The sequence below is a fragment of the Dreissena polymorpha genome, chromosome 9 (assembly GCF_020536995.1).
Source record: "Dreissena polymorpha isolate Duluth1 chromosome 9, UMN_Dpol_1.0, whole genome shotgun sequence".
Taxonomy (NCBI): domain Eukaryota; kingdom Metazoa; phylum Mollusca; class Bivalvia; order Myida; family Dreissenidae; genus Dreissena; species Dreissena polymorpha.
Window position 1 is genome coordinate 43,880,488 of NC_068363.1, and position 17,888 is coordinate 43,898,375.

The following is a 17,888-nucleotide window of genomic DNA, read 5'->3' on the forward strand; positions in this document are numbered from 1 at the left end:
GGTAGACTGCTCACTTTTCATGATTTTATTTTATTTATCCCCCCCCCCCGACTCAATATTTTTGAAAAAATTTCCGTAAAACAAATAAAATATAAATGCTGGCCTAAGAGTGTAATAAATAAAGGGAATGAATGTGTTTTTGAAGAATATTTCAATTAAAAAAACACCATGTACTAAGACATTAAGCATTAGCTCTTTCTTTCTCGTATGGTAAAGGTAGGGATTTGTTCCACCTTCTATTCTAATTGCACTGTCGTTATATGTCACTCTCTATAATTATATTGATAATGTGTTGAATATGTATTTCTTTGTATCTCACTGTCTATAATTGTGTAGATAACGTTTGACTTGATGTGTATATCTTTCCAGTCTTGTAAACTTTAAAGAAAGATAGGCGATAGTTTGAGTTTTAGAAAGGGCATCACAATTGCATATTTGCCTAATTAAGGAAATGTGCATCCTTGTTATCAATTATTAAACAATAAGCATTACGGGTTTGCAATAGACTCGCGTATACTCTTCAGAATCGGATTAATTATTAAGTTTTCACGAACAGCTTTGTTAGTTGTTAAAAGTTTGAAAATGTCCATAACGATAGTTTCAATTATAGACAAAAATTGTTTAAAAAAATAGAAACTGGGAAGGAACAAGAGGAACACTCGAAATTGTGTCTAACGTTGAAATGGAATTAAAATAATTGTCTAAACACGTTGATATATATTAGTGTAATGCGAGTGTATGAGATGTTTAAAAATCCTCCAGTATTGTTTGGATTTCTCGATAGAAAATCAGTTAGTGAAATTTCAATATTGGAGTAAAATTGTTTATTTGCATGTTAAATCATATTGCGGAATCTGTTTCGATTTTGAATCCAGCCCAGTTGTTTGCAGATGTTTGCTTTATAACGGGGGCTTTGGGTCTGTCGTTTTTAACGCGCAACGGTTCGTATAACATTACGTATCCAGTCAGGTAGGTATGCAAAAAATAATACACGGAGACAGGAACGACACTGATTAACTTGTAACACAGACGATATAGAAGATGAATATTATTTTGTATGTGTGTGCCCAAGATAAGAAACAATAAGAAAAATATATCAAACGTAAATACTGTATAAGGCCATCAGTATATAAATATTTAGAATTACTTGAATCAAGTCACAGAGCCGAACTTATTGAACTTTTTGTAAAAGAATCAATCACTATGCGGTCTGAAATTTTAGATGCTCGTGATTTGTCTAATACGACTAATACAAATTAACGTTTGTTGATCTATTTATGTATGAATACAAATGGAACAATTATTGGCATTTATAAATAGCGGGAAATTTGAATTGTATTTATCTCAAAATTGTTAGCTCTGAGCAAATAATAATTGCATTTATTTAAACATTGTTAATCACGTTTGTATACATATATTTTGCAAATTCAAATGTATATTCAATATTTGCTTATCTCCACTACAGAAATGGTATCGTCATCATTTATGTTAACTGAAAACCTTATTCCTACCTGTTGATTTTTTGTTATTTTTTCCAACAAATACGGAAATGATAATGTCTTATCATGCTGACATATACTTTGTAAATGTATGTGTTAAGACGATGTACTATGAACACGTCTTGAACAAAATGTCTTTCTGTCTGTCTGTCTGTCTGTCTGTCTGTCTGTCTGTCTGTCTGTCTGTCTGTCTGTCTGTCTGTCTGTCTGTCTGTCTGTCTGTCTGTCTGTCAAATTCTCATCATTTCCAAACGTTTCCCACCGAATAAAAAGTAGCATCCTCTTTACTCATAGCATTAAATGTCAAGATCACACCGATTACTTTCTACATGTACACAAGTTTGTTGCGAGTTCAAATGCAAGATTCTAAGTGCCTTGCATTCTGGTCCATGATTTATCTCGATATTTCCTGGTAAATATAAAACAAAACGTTTAGCGTCAATTAGTATGGGATTCAATTTGAAGAGAGTCGAATAATGCAGCTGACATGAAAGCACGCGAGAGCCCTAAAAGACAAAAACAAATTCTCGTGATGAACTCCACATGACGACGAATGTTTACGATAACAATAGTTGCTTGAATTTAATAACCCCACGGTCATTCGGTATGCAGTAATCTCATTACCCGTAAGTTAAACGATTAGCTTAAAATATAAATGACTGAATGGTGGTAAGTTAAAAGAAATATATTTCACATTTGGTGTAACTTTTTGAAGAAATCTGTAGAGGACTAATAAGGTATATAATTGTTTCTCGTTGTACGTATGCAGTTACATTACATGCTAAACGATCACACATATCAGAATACTGAAGCTCATCTGTATTATCTTTGTTTTATTTAATTAAAATGTCCATTTTCCGCCAATGCAATACCGTACATTAAAGGTGTTAATTGGACCGGTCAACGCAAAGTATTTGAGGTTTAAACCGATTTAAAGGCATGTCATAGCCCACACACCAGAATAATTAAGTCAAAGTCGATTTATTTGCAATTTTATCACTAATTGGATACAATTTTACCAGGGCTATACAATTCTGATTTTGTGAGGCAGTCAAATAAAGCGCATACATATATTTAACCAAACATCTCATCTAAATATATTATGAAATAAAAAAATGCGAATTGTAAAGCAAAAGACAATATTGCATAAATACAAAAGCAGTTAAAACTAATTATATGTTAAATCGTTATGCTGTTTTCCACATTTTATTCAATGTACGTTTAGTTATCAGAACTTCATTATCGTTTATTTTTATAACAATACTATGCCATAAATTTAAATATATAACATGTCTACAACAAAAAGCTCCAACGTTAATATGCAAAACATTTTCACCGCTAACAGACGTATTTAGAATACCATTACAATCTTGTATGTATAATAATACAAAAAAAACACGAGCGTAAAATATACAGAACATTTACACTGCTGATAGAAAGTCTTACCTTTTGGTTGTGTACAGATTAAAACAACAAAACAAATAGATGCCACCAACACGCGCGGCACAGTTAACAGAGATCCAGATATACGTGAGACTACGAGCTGTCATCTGATTGGTTGATGTGTGACTTCCGGAGAGGAGCGGAATTACCAATACAAGACATGTGTCAACGTATCTTCCAGATTATAACAAATTGAGCTTCGCTCAGGGAACAATTGGCTTTATGCATGTTCCTAAAATGCCGCACCAGATTAATAAGGGACAACACATTCCGTCTAGCTAGGTTTTGGCTAAGAGACTTTCTTGAACAAAAATAACTATAAGAGCAAAAAGTGTCGTCCTTGATTAGCCAGTTGGGACTGCTCTAGCTTACCTGGTTACGCACCTTACGAATATGAATGAAGCCAACCTGGTTACGCACCTTACGAATATAAATGAAGCCAACCTGGTTACGCACCTTACGAATATGAATGAAGCCAAAATTTCACAGAACGAGGTTAAATTTGACTTTTTTTACTAAATATTCTTGTTAATACGCTATTACTATAGACATAATGGTTAAATGTATCGTTATCTTGATCAAATGAAAAACAATATAGTAATTTATTCTTTATTTTAAGTTTTATATTTGAACTCGGGACATGTTAAGAAAAAAGTAAAGAACTAAATTTATGCATATCAACAAATTTCATACACAAATACTTCGTTGAAAGAAAGACAATGAAACGACAATGAAAGTAGTTTTTACTTAGTATATTTCATTTTAAATCATTCATCTTACCTCAGTGTCGGTTCTTTTAAACAGTTATCAAAATTGGCATTTATAACATTACACCGGGAGACTCATTAAATGACCGCATATTCGTCATTTAATCTCAGGATTGATAAAGCATTCATCAGTTGATTTATATGATGATTTATGGAGAATTTTATGTTCATTTTGGACAAAGATCAAGTTTACCATGCGATTCTTATAACGATGGTAGCGCGAAACTCAAATAATATTTTATTTATCCTATTATTTCCTTCCTTTTCCATTAATAATATCAAATATCGCATTTTTTTTACATTTTTGTTCTTCCGCAGTTGACAAAGTCAGATTCTCGACGTTTTGGAAAAAAATCTGAACTAAAACTACAGAAAGAACAGAGCTGAATTTTAAACGATCGTTGTTATACTATCAATTTTCATCTGGTAATAGGATAAATGTTAATCTACGTTGTATGTTTCGATTTTCTTTTGCTTGTGTAGACATGACACATACAATGCATGTCGGTAATACTACTTGACACATGACACACACAATGCATTCCGGTAATACTACTTGACACATGAAACATACAATGCATGTCGGTAATACTACTTGACACATGACACATACAATGCATGTCGGTAATACTACTTGACACATGACACATACAATGCAGTTCGGTAATACTACTTGACACATGCAATTCATTTCGGTAATACTACTTGACACTTGACATATGCAATGCATTTCGGTAATACTACTTGACACATGACACACACAATGCATTTCGGTATTACTACTTGACACATGCAATACATTTCGGTAATACTACTTTACTGATGACACACACAATGCATGTCGGTAATACTACTTGACACATGACACATACAATGCAGTTCGGTAATACTACTTGACACATGCAATGCATTTCGGTAATACTACTTGACACTTGACATATGCAATGCATTTCGGTAATACTACTTGACACATGACACACACAATGCATTTCGGTAATACTAATTGACACATGCAATGCATTTCGGTAATACTACTTGACACATGCAATGCATTTCGGTAATACTACTTGACACATGACACACACAATGCATTTCGGTAATACTACTTGACATATGACACATACAATGCAGTTCGGTAATACTACTTGACACATGACACACACAATGCATTTCGGTAATACTACTTGACACATGACACATACAATGCATTTCGGTAATACTACTTGACACATGACACATACAATGCATTTCGGTAATACTACTTGACACAAAAGGAGATGGAAACCGCGTACTGGGAACATTGAACGTTAAGTTGGTGTGTCGCCCTTGTCGACACAGGCTGACCAGGGACGACACTTTCAGTTGAACTTAATGTTTGTGTGTCGCCCCTGTCAGCACAGGCTGGCCAGGGGCGACACTTTCAGTTGAACTTAATGTTTGTGTGTCGCCCCTGTCAGCACAGGCTGACCAGGGGCGACACTTTCAGTTGAACTTAATGTTTGTGTGTCGCCCTAGTCGGCACAGGCTGATCAGGGACGACACTTTCAGTTGAACTTAATGTTTGTGTGTCGCCCTAGTCGGCACAGGTTGATCAGGGAAGACACTTTCCGCTTTTATGGAATATTTCGCTTAAAGGAAGTCTCTCCTTATAGCTTGGGGATTTAGGTCCATTTATCAGCATTATCTTGCAAACTTGTAAGCAAGCACCAAACTTTCCATTAATGTACCTTAATATGTGCTCTTCCCAAAAAACCCGTAAGCAACCAAAAAAATCACACCGCGGTCATTTTTTTTCAAAATGGCGGCTGCATAATTTATTATACAATTTTTATTGAAAATCAAGGTATTTGCACTCGGTGACAAATGACAACAAACATTATTTAGGTTGCTTTGTTGTTAAGAATGTTTAAAATATACAATTTAGTCTTCTTTGACATTAAGATGTGAAATATTGTACATTTGTTTCGAAATTGTCGCAATTTGCACAATAATTAAGAACCACATATGTACGAATACATCGCAATAAAATTATCATAACGGTAATATAAAGACAATACACACATGTATGGCACACATAAACAACTGTTTTAAAACATGTTGAATAAATAAATATATATAGCATTTAAAAAGAAAATTATTTTACCCAGGGGTGCGCTTATTATGGACTTATTGGTTTAACCGTACGTAGGATATAGGAGCGTCGTACACATCATGGGCTTGCTTATTATGGATTTATAGGCAAAACGTAGGAAGTAGGAGCGTCATATACTACGTCATGCATCTTTTTTACTTCAGTATTGTGGTATTTTATAACCTTTGTCACAGGTCAGTTAGAACACCAACATGTATGGTCGTGCTGTTCAGTAATATAGTGATAGGTTTCAAATAGAATTTTGAAGCAATTAGATAGTTGATTGAAGTCATAAATTAATAATAAAAAATATTCTATCAAATAGAAGTATTGTTTTCCCAATCAAGTTTTTAAAAACGGTTTTTATTGTAACTGAGTCTATTGGTTATACGGGTCAATATTAGCTTTTAGATTTAGTGGCTTATGTTGGTAAAAGGTAAGCCCCTCGGGTAAGTCACACAAATAATATGGCTAGCGTCAGTGTGTTCATTTCAAAGCACCAAACAGACTGGGACAGATGTTGTCTCTGTCAGACTGAAAAGAAAGATGAAAATTTAAAGTTGCCTCCACCCGACAGCAAGGGTAAAGATGGTTATACAAATATAACAAAAAACGTTCCGCAGTTTAACGCAATGAACCGGCTTCCATTGATCTTAGATCCAAGAAGGGTGGATGAGGGAGGTGGAATTGAAACAACACTGCGCAAAAGGCAGGCACAATATCACCAGAGCTGCCGTCTTATGTTTAACAACACAAAACTTGATATGGCTAGAAAAGATCTTCTGCAACAACTGATGCATTTTGGGAAGTGCCATCGAAACCTAGAAGATAAAGCATGGAAATAGAAAATAGCATCATGTGTTATAGCGAAACGCCTAAGTCAGACCTCCGGAAAGCAATGACTATGAATATTGATAGAAAACTAAACGAATATGCCCGGACTCTTATTGATGGGAATCTTCTTGCAACTCTAAGTGATGGAGATGCAGTGGCACAAGAGCTCAAGTACCACAAAAAATGTTTGTTGTCCTCTCTGTACTACAGGGAGAGTGCTCATCTGTCAATACTTGATGGCCAAAAAAACTGCGGGTCATTGGAAAATGAAGTATACCCGCTTGTATTTTCAGAGCTGGTGACATTTATCGTGGAATCAAAATCCAAAGCAACAGACCCCATAGTATTTTGTCTTGCAGATCTCGTTAAGATGTTCAAACAACGATTATAGCAATTTGGAATAAATCAGTTAATATCAACTGTGCATTCAACAAGGCTGAAGGATAGACTGCTGGCAGAAATTCCAAAGATTGAAGCTCATGAAAGCGGACAAGATTTTGTACTAGCTTTCAAGAAAGATATTGGGCAGTGTTATCAAAAGCTTTTAACTTACTAGTATCTGACGCAATTGTGCTCAGCAAAGCAGTAAGTATTTTACGCCGACTCATGCGACGACGGATGATTAAACAGAGGGGTTTGAAATACGACTGTCGTCTGTTTTCAAAACTGTTTATCTCATGCCAATCAAGAGAATGTGACCTCTCACACTGCTCTAAGTGACAATAGATCCCTATATGGGTGTCACAAATCGACAATCACGACGTTTCTTGAAGCCACAGTGAAGAACTCGGAGACCGTGACAACTGCTACTGCAAATGTTATTGATGGTTCGGCGTTAGTGAATACATTACAACATAAGTTGTCCAAAACCTTTTAGGATTAGGCTGCACTTGAAGTAGTACCAAAGTTTCAGCGTTATGGTTTCTTATATAACAGGACAGACATAGTTTTTTATGTTTACATGGTTGATAGTCTCAAGGCAGAGGCCAGGTGAAAGAGAGGGGTAGGAAATAGACGCAGAGTAACACGAAAGGGTAAAGTTTCTCAAAACTGGCGCAGAACTTACGGGACAATAATAACAACACTGACCGATTTAAGTTTCTAGCAGACAATATAATTGAGTCCCGTCCTCAAAACATTTTGATTGTATCAAAAGAAGAAAGCGCAGTATGCAACCACGACAGTCTTCCTGAGGGACTAGTTCCATGCAATCATGAGGAAGCAGACACAAGGATGTTTTTGCATGTTAAGAACGCAGTACACCAAGGTCATAAAAACATCATCCTTAAGGCTAATGACACTGATGTTCTAGTGATTTCTGTTAACACATATTCAGCTCTAAGCAATCTTGGCTTGGAAAAACTTTGGCTTGAATACGGTCCAGGAACAAATGTGAGGTGGATCCCTATTCAAGACATTGCTAAATCAATAGGCAACACAAACTAATGATATTGCCTTTTTCATGCATTTACAGGGTGTTACGTTGTTTCAGCATTCTGTGGGAAAGGTAAAAAGGCTGTATGGCAAACGTGGAATATGCTCCCAGAGATTGGCAATGTTTTCTCAAAATTGAGCAAATATCCGATTGAGGTTACACCAGGAGACAAAGAGGCATTAGAAAGATTTGTAACAGCCATGTATGACAGATCCAGTTCAGCAGCTGATGTTCATGCAGCAAGATTAGACATGTTTGCTCGAAAACAAAGACAATATGATGCAATTCCTCCAACTAGTTTAGATTGTAGCATAACTGTGGCAGAACAATCTCTGGAAAGTGCTCTGGGCTAACCTTGATCCAATTGCAGAAAGTTGCAAAGAGTTAGCCAAGTGTGACTGCAAGACAGACTGCTCTGGTCGCTGCACATGTTACAGGTTTGGTCTTACCAGTACCGGTTTGTGTAGCTGCATGTGTCAAAACTAATCTCGACTTATATCAATGAGGTCATGAAAATAAAAACACTTTTTCAATGACTTTGGATTTTAGTCATCAACCTTTATTGAGAAGACAAATGCTGTTTAATTGACACGGCCACCAAATCATTACTTGACTTGATAATGGCAGTCAATTTGAAAATGTATTTGCCATTTTGGATAATCTATCACAATGTATAATTTAAACTAGTAGTATTTGGGTATTTTAGACATGAGTATTAGTATATTAAACAATCAATGCTTGAAGAGCTTAGAGTAATATATAATATATAATATAAGATCTCTTCAAGCATTGAATGTTTAATATACTAATACTCATGTCTAAAATACCCAAATACTACTAGTTTAAATTAAACCCAACTTGGACATCAAAACTGAGACCGGTAACGGCTGCCATCTTGAAAAAAAATCGACGCCATCTTCTATCTTCAATTGGTTCAAAGGTTTTAGTAAAAACATCAAACTGAGTTTTCATACCAAATGGCATGTTTCCTTACTGATTTCATAGATTATTTTGCATAATGTAAGCTGCCCAACTTGTTCACATAAATTGAGACCAGAAATGGCGGCCATCTTGTAACTGGACGCCGTCTTAAATGTTTTACTTACTAAAGGATTTTATCAAAAATTTGTGTATCGAACTAAGTGTTTATACCAAATGTCATGCTAAATTGAAGATTTTCACAATTTTTACTCACAGTTGCTTAAGACACACCCAACATGGCTATATACATTGAATCAAAAATGGCGGCCATTTTGAAAATGGCCGCCATTTTGAATTTTTGAGTGGCTAACGAGTTCTATCAAAAGTGCTTATCAAACTGAGTGTTCATGCAAAACTTCATGCTTGCTTACAGATTTGCAAGATTTTTATGCTAATTCTCCTAGCTATTAAAGAAACTCGAGTTTAGGCGGAAAGTGTCTTCCCTGATTAGCGTGTGCGTATTGGACGACACCTTCTATACATGCATGATACCCCGTTTTCCCAGAACGAGGCTTATCTTCTTTATATTTGATAGTATAGCAAACAATACAGGAGTCCCCTTTCGAAAACCTATATCAGTTAATACGGCTCTATTGGTCATCGTCGGGTTGGGTACTTCTTAAATGTATCCCGGGTACTCTTCAGTATACTTAAATGTACCCCGGATACGGCAAATACTAGTACACTGAAACGTACCCGGGAATTCTTATGCTAAATTGGTCATTGTCAGTCAATTGTTTCAAGTATGTTGATATTTATGTCAATATTCTGTTAAATTGCCCTTATTTTACCAAACTCATACTCAAAAAGCATGTTGAGGCCGGTTTTGTTCAAGGAGAATTTTGTTTTGGTATTCCGTTGCGCGTTTTGCGACTTCGGATTGTGGGCGGGAATAAAACTCGTGTATAGTCTAAATTGACCGGGTATGAGTTACTATATTTTTGAACCCGGGGTACATTTAAATATACTTAAGAGTTCCCGTTGTTCATTTAAGTAGTACCCGAGCCGACAATGACCAATCGAGCGTTAATAAGCGTGCGTTACCATCCTCTTGTCATGTACACGCGACGTATTCGTTGTCATTTTATTTATCAATTACAGTTGTCGGACACCGTTGCAAAAATTGAGGGTCACGCGAAGCCCTGGCATCACTTTTTATTCCGAGTTTCGGACAGACAGAAAACTGATGACCTAAATAGTGGACCGGCAGGCCGAGATATTGCAACCCCATAGGCCAATGTGCATAACGCATTTCCTAATGTCTAATGGCGTTGTTTATTCATTATATATTTCAGTTTTTCTATATTTTGGCGTAGTGGATATGGTTTCCGCCTAGCGTCCCGGGGTCACGGATTTGATCCCCACTGTAGGAGCGTTCGTTTGACCTCCTCCCCCCTCCAAAGACACCAAGTACAGGTTCTACCTAGGAAACGGACTCGAGAGCGTTTCAATAAGCATTCGATGCAATCATACTAAGCGAAATAAGTTTTAACAAAACAGTGACCTGATTTGACCTCTGGTCAAATAAAGGGCTGTGCATAATCCACGTATATTTAGTACTATTCGAGAAATCGCAGAATCACGCTTACCAGGGTGCAGGATCAACGGGGGCTTCAGGGGTTTACACATGGGCTGAAAAGAATGTAAACACATCGTTCAGAACTTTATTTTTGCAAATATCTCCAGTTCTTGAAATACCTTTGCAAAAATCTTAAGTGCATAAAAGACAGTTTTTCGTGCAGTTTGTGGCGATAAGATAGAAGAAAAAAATCCTTGAATACGTCTGAAATCGGTGCCGAGGTTTCACGCTGCGTGCTGCATAATAGTCATGTACTTGATATGTGGACCCGTTTGCAAAATGTAGTTGGGGCGTGGAATTGAGCTTATGTGTTTGTAGATATGCAAAAAAAACAAGGTGCTTGTCTGGTATGATGCCACGTTTTTGCTATTATCGATTCAAAGATGACCGCCATTGACATAATACAATTTTTACTTTTATATACCGTAACAACAATATAAATTTATAATAAATATATGTACTGACTAAATATAGTGTGTAGGATAAATTTATGTTATCAATGTATCTTTTAAAGTCAGAACTACCTTGAAACGGCATATACAAGGTCATTTTGTCATTAATACCGCTCAGTCTTTTGATTCGTTGATTTGCTGAGTTGGCAGCTTCATTATTACTAAAAAGTAACGCTTATTTGTGCAGTTTTAAACTGTCAAATGTTTTTTTGCATATGGTATTTGTATTAAAATCTATAAAAAATATGCAATAGAACCATTATTCTGTATAGATAATCCTTTCATGTTATGCTTATGAGTGCATTTTGCTTGCATACATTGATCCAATCATTTTATTAACAAAAGCAGGAACGTCACGGTATTTCGAAATGAGAGTATGTTTACCACATCATGCTAACTGCTATTTTGATAAACTTTGGTTTATTTAGTTTGATCCCATGTTCGATTAATTTGCTTTGTTGCTTTGATTCTAGTATTAATGTTTACATTTCCACGATCTCTGTTTATTAGAGAAAATGTCCATGCAGTATCTCTTTTTGAAATAATACAGACAATACAGACTTAAGATTTTCTAGCAATTTTCAGTATTTAGGAACAGATGATTTTAGACCGTGCATACAGAAAGAACTGCCGTATCACAAGATATGTTGCTGCATCCTGAAACGAAGCAGGCTACGTTGCTCGATACACAAACTGCCCGTAATGTAGCCACAAAGCGTGAATTCACTGTAAGCGTTCTGTGCAATGGTTCAGAAATAGAAAATCCTCATATCTGGGCCGCCTTTCATATGCTTGTTTCTTCTGCTGTGGTGCCGATGATGCGTGTTGGCTTCCTACCTGTTATACCAAGACCCATCACTGAGCGTGCTACAGTCAGACATTGCCTCCCTAATTTTCAGAGTGTGCGAAGACAGTTAAATCATGAATCGTTGGCAATATGGTATGGTGAGGGTGTATTTGCTCTTGCAGCAGACATTTATCTACACAAGACGAACAAGTTCAGCGACCTCTTTCTTTGTATGGGCCCTTTCCATTGGACCCGTATTCTGCTTAGATGTCAGGGAAAACTTCTGCGATGCTCAGGCCTAGATGACGCATTGTTCGAATGTGCGGTGTTTGGACCAGGTGTGATAGAGACAGTGTTGCACGGCAGCCATTATGTACGGGACCACACTGGTATGCTGATGGTGGAGGACTTAATTCATAAACTGGAGTGGCAAGCTTTTTGGACGCATAAAGACAAGGCTACATACCCAGTCCTGTAGCAGATGAAGGAACTACAAAACATGCTTGTTGCCCAATAAACGCTGTCCAGAGCAGTTTGAGGTTATTAACGGGCAGATGGAACTATTCCATCAAGACTTTCTTGAGTTTCAGAAAGAATGGGAGTATAAGTCTGAGCTTTGCCAATTCGTTGGTGTTTGGTTGCAGTTTGTCCATCGTAAAAAATAAGGTAGTCTCTGACAGAGAAGGAAACTGGAATTTGCTTGTAGCTACCATTTAATATTCCATGTAAATATTTTCTGAATATGATTGCATTAACTACTGACGTTACGGTTCATGGTACCTTTAACAAATAAATGTAATTGAGTTCACACATCGTGAGCTTTATCGGCGCTTTTCCATTGGTCAATGGGTTGTTCGGGACCGCCCAGGCTGGTTTTGCAGTGTTGCAGGTGATATAAAGGTGGAGCAGACTATTCAGAGAGCATCAAAGAGTCCAGGAGGTCACTATGTTGTAGGAGAGACACGCAAAGCTGGTGCAGTAGCAGAATTTGAGCTTTTGTTCCATGAAACAGGGGCTATCATCAGCCTCTTCAATCTTCTAACCACCAACAAGCCGATGGATCACACAGAATGTCATCTTCAGCATTCGCTGAGCGCCACTCGTCGTCACTCGTTCAACCACAATGTAGAAATGTTGTTGGACTATGTGCTCGAATGTCAGAACCCATAAACAGTGACGGTCAGTGTTCCCGTTCCGCTACACAATTTACTGACAAAACTTGCTGTTTACAAAGAGGTTGCTGTACGGCTTCTCAAATGTATTGAGAATGGTGAACGTGTTTACCGCGCATACAGGCAGGAGAGAATAGTTGAGAAAGCCACAAAATCAGTTCCACCATTTCAAAGAGAAAGCTTCCCAAGTTTACTTACGATCTTAAACAGTCATTATTTACATTGAAAGCTAGATAAAGGAATGGAAAGCCCTGTCATCCAAAGATATGGCGGATGCACAGATGAGCAATGACATTGCAAAGGAACGAGACTTGTTCCTCAAGCAGATATTATCTCATGATTTGATTTCTTCATCTCCATTATTTGATGGTGACCTCCAAGCCCATTTTAATAAGTCAAAACTTATTGGGGAGATTGAATCTTGACTGGACATCAGTATATGGAGTCGGGAATCTCTTTTTCCGACTCATGTCATCGTGGACTTCATGTCTAAGATGCGACAGATGCCACTTGCACACTTTTCCACTCTGGGTGGTGCAATCATCGTGTCATCAACTCAGCGTCAAGCATATGTGAGGGGCCAGTGTATACCTATCTTGTACTTGACTCATACGTTGACATTTCTTTAAAGGAAGGTGAACGGTTGCGGCGCGGAGACGAAGCAACAGGTATTGTTATTATTGACATAAGCAGAGACACACCAATCCCACAAGAACTTAATAAATTCTGGGCATCCGAGGAAATTAAGCGTAATGTTTAACTATTGGTAAGGGATATAGTGTGCAATAACGTCTGTGCCAACCCTATCATTGCAAATTCAGTTGTCTCTGACAATGACGCTCTTCCAGCAATTAAGTTCGGAAGTGAAGTCATCCCTGAACTGTTAAACTGGATTGAGGAGGCCGATGCCAGGGTAGTGGCTCATGTTGAGACGGCTGCTCGTATCAAACAGTGTCAAAAAGTTGTTGTGATGTCAAACGGCACCGACAGCTTTGCATTATTGCTTCACTTCACTCCATATTTTCAGACACACGGTATGAAAGAAATACGACAGCAGTATGGTACTGGTGACAAGCGTCGAATGCTTCCGTTGCATCAGGCAATTTCTCGGCTTGGAACACCGCTGGCAAAGATAATGATAAAGGCTCACGTATTGACAGGCGACGCCTGCATGAGTTAAGTGGGAACCAAGCATGCAGCTGACCCCGGTACAATTTTTAATGAATTTTGGTGAGACAGATACCTTGTCAGAGCAGGATGTAGCATTAACAGAAAAGTATCTGGTACGCCTCTGGGCAGGGGCCAGATCGACGACAACTGCGAAAACATTTGACCATCTCCGACTAAAGAACTATACCAGTGCTGGACTTGATTGCCTACCTCATACAAGCAATGTAATCAAATGACATATCCGTAGAGAAGCCTTTTAATACATAGGGCATGTAAACTGCTTATTAATATTGATGGCCCCGAGACACGGCTGGCACCAGTTACACATGGTGGATGGGAGGAGCACCTTGGCGTGCTGTTGCCTACAAAGTGCCTGAAGCCTTTACCACGGAGCTTGTTGATATTGTGCAAGTGTACAGGAAAGTGCGATACTCGACGTTGTGCGTGCCGTGCTGCTGCGGTGCTTTGCATCACATTATGTCATGGTAAAGTGGACAATTCACCTTGTGGAAACCTGACTCGAAATGACTAACTTTGGAACTGTATGTAATCTATGTGAAACAAAGTATTTTTAAACCTATTAAAACGCGAGTGATTTCATGTTGTGAGCGTTTTTGCTATAATGTCATATTGAATAAGGTGTAAGCCCGTTAGCCTGTTACTAGGACTGGGAATGACTCAGTGATTACCCAACCAACACATGGCATTGGTTCAAAGTCTTCCCGACATCAAATAGATGTTACGTCGGTTTGACTTTGGGCAAAACGTTGAACAAATATCCCGGATTTGCTTGGTAAGGTGTTTGGTCGATTATCAAATGTTCATACCATCTTCATTTGGGTTTGAGTTCCGCTCACTGTGGTATTTTTCCACCGAATGTGAACATTTTCAATTTACTAGTCTCTTGTCTGTGAGTACAACATGCGTATATTATCTAAATGTGTTAAACGTACGTAAAACGTGTACAAAAATATTGTAATTGAATTAATGACCTCAAAATTTGTCACATTTAAGTTTATACACTGGCTTTTACTGTCCAAGGTCAACTCAAGTTCGTTGGTGTATAATATGACCTTGTACTTGACCTTTCCGGATCAATTGCCATCTATATTGAACAAGATCTCTCATAACTGAGTTCTTACCAAACAATACACAATTTAGAGGCAAAACATTGGATTTCATTCCAAAATGAAATGTCTTTTCTTTTTTAACATGGCCGTTGGCGGCCATATTTGATTTTGGTATTTTTAGGCTCCTGGCAGTATGACGGACAAGCACATCGGTGATTAATCATGTATAAGGTCTTATTAACTCACATCAAGTGAGAAAATCTCCCAACCTAATTTTGCAAACGGGACTTTAGACCTAGTCATGCACTATAACTGTAAACATGAATGCAGTAAAGATCGAAATTTGGCCAAGAACACAGGCTAATCAAATAAAGTAATTCTGATATAGTTCGCGTTGCCATACGCAGCATAAAAACTGTTGTATGCACTAATCGAAATTCTTAAGAAAAATTGTTTTAAAAAGTTATTTGAAATAAAGCACCACTTGGGCGAATTGGCATGACGGACTGAGGGTGAACTTAAATTCCACACTGGTGAAACCGATACGGGAATTGCTAGTAAGTCCCTGAATAACTTGTCAAAATGGAACGCTCTGCATTGAAATAGATAATTGCCATTTACAGATAATGTGAACATAAAACATGGCGGCGTCTTCGGAATACCCTAGGTAACGAAATCGAATATCTCTCGCTTATCCTCAGTAATAAGAAACACATTTGACACGTTGATGTCGCTGAAATATTAAATTCGCCAGAAACCAGATGCGTTTGTCCTAATCAATGGATACTACCTTATACAATTGAAATAACACACATATTGTGTATCGTTTGTCAACAGGCTATACATGTTTCTGATATGTTTTATCAATTTGACCTGAATGTTTCCTTATATGTCTTTAATTCTCATGAGTATAGATAATAACTGCAAAAGACATGTTATATGATTGATGTAAGCACATGTTCGTAAATATAATTGATGAAATGTGTTATTTTTCTTTTTTGTGATGATAATGCCAACGTTTCACTTTGGCTTAGAAATGACCCTGTGAACCTGCGCTTGGCCATGTTATGGTAAAAAACAAAGATGAAAATAAATTATACTAAGTACATACCTATTGAAGTTCTGTTGTAACCATGCCAAAAAAGCTACGTAAGTGCCCGGATTTTGTATATAAATCTATGGTAAGTGGACGTGTTGTTGAAGTTCATAAACAGGTCATTATGTGTCCACACCAATAACTGTATTACAAAAACTATTCAAACTAATACAGATATTGCCTTTATTGGCATGAAATTAGTTGGTGATTATTAAGAGAAGGCTCAGATTGTTTTTTTTTTAAGAAACTGATATAAATAAGCCGCGCTTTGATATAACGGGGCTAAATGCACGTGCGTGAAGTGTCACCCACACGCTTATCAAGAACGACTTTCTGCTTTAATGGAATTGTCCGTTTAAACCATGTCTATTCTAAACGAATTCGGAAGTTGTGGTCCGTAATAAGCCTATGGACACTGCACATGCTCATCTGGGACGACACCTTACGCACATGCAATAAGCCCCGTTTTAATTGAGAGCGGCTCAACTAAGATCGCGGTTGGCGTGCTGCGCAATCTCTAGGATAAAACGGAACAAATTTCACAAGATGGCTTCCTCTGCGGCTCAAGTAAGAGCGGGGTTGGCATTCCGCGAAATGGCTTGGATAAAACGGCATTCATTTCACAATATGGTTTCCTCTGACACACGAAGCGACACACGATATTTTGCGCGATACTGAAAGCGACACACGCTATTTTGCGCGATACACGAAGCGACACGCGATATTTACCACGATATACCGCTTTTTGGGCTACCTACACACGGGCGATATTTCGTGTGTCGCCGCGCAAAATATCGTGTATCGCTTTGAGAATCGCGCATAATATCGTATGTCGCTTCGTGTGTCGTGTGTCGCCATTGATGAAAGAAGGGCGATATTATAGATGGCACTATCCGGATTCCGTACTGATCTTTGATTTTGACTTGTTACCTTAACCATGGTCGTGAGCGCGATTTACATTGTATCATCGAACATTGCCTGGCACTTTCTGTGGGATGTTATTTGTTGTTCAAAGCGCTGTTGTCAAAGGGAGATAAAAAGTGCAAAACTTACATTTAAAGTTGCAAGAGTGCTTTCCTTGGTATACGTTTTTTTAAATTAATAAATGAACTACATAATGTATTATCATTAGTATATTAACTTAAAATTAACTATATTAAATCCGTAAGTATCGTATGATGAAATAATTATAATATTTTTGAAAAGACGTTTGCAGTGTTTGCAATTTTGTATTCCAGCGCAATTTAATATAAATTTTATTGCCGATTCTGAAATAATATTTTCTATAAAATATATAATGAAACTTAGAGGTATTACCTTTTAAAATAACAACACGATGAAAAGCAAACTCTTTCTACTGTTGTTATCTCTTTATTTAACATCTTTTTTCAAAACTATGTTTGACATGTCACATACGAACTATTTATGACGTCATCGCAACACTATGACGACAAAGTCATTGTTATTCACTC

At 37.3% G+C, this 17,888-nt stretch overlaps 1 long non-coding RNA gene across 1 annotated transcript in view; it reads right to left on the minus strand.

Moving 5' to 3' along the window:
* LOC127846543 (uncharacterized) overlaps nt 1-17,830 on the minus strand; it is a 43,958-nt gene extending 26,128 nt beyond the window's left edge. The window contains exons 1-2 of the long non-coding RNA XR_008033545.1: nt 17,734-17,830; nt 10,680-10,722 (exon numbers count right to left, since the gene is read on the minus strand). This is a non-coding gene — a long non-coding RNA (uncharacterized LOC127846543). The remainder of the gene's footprint in view (nt 1-10,679; nt 10,723-17,733) is intronic.
* Between the last annotated feature and the right edge of the window lie 58 nt (nt 17,831-17,888).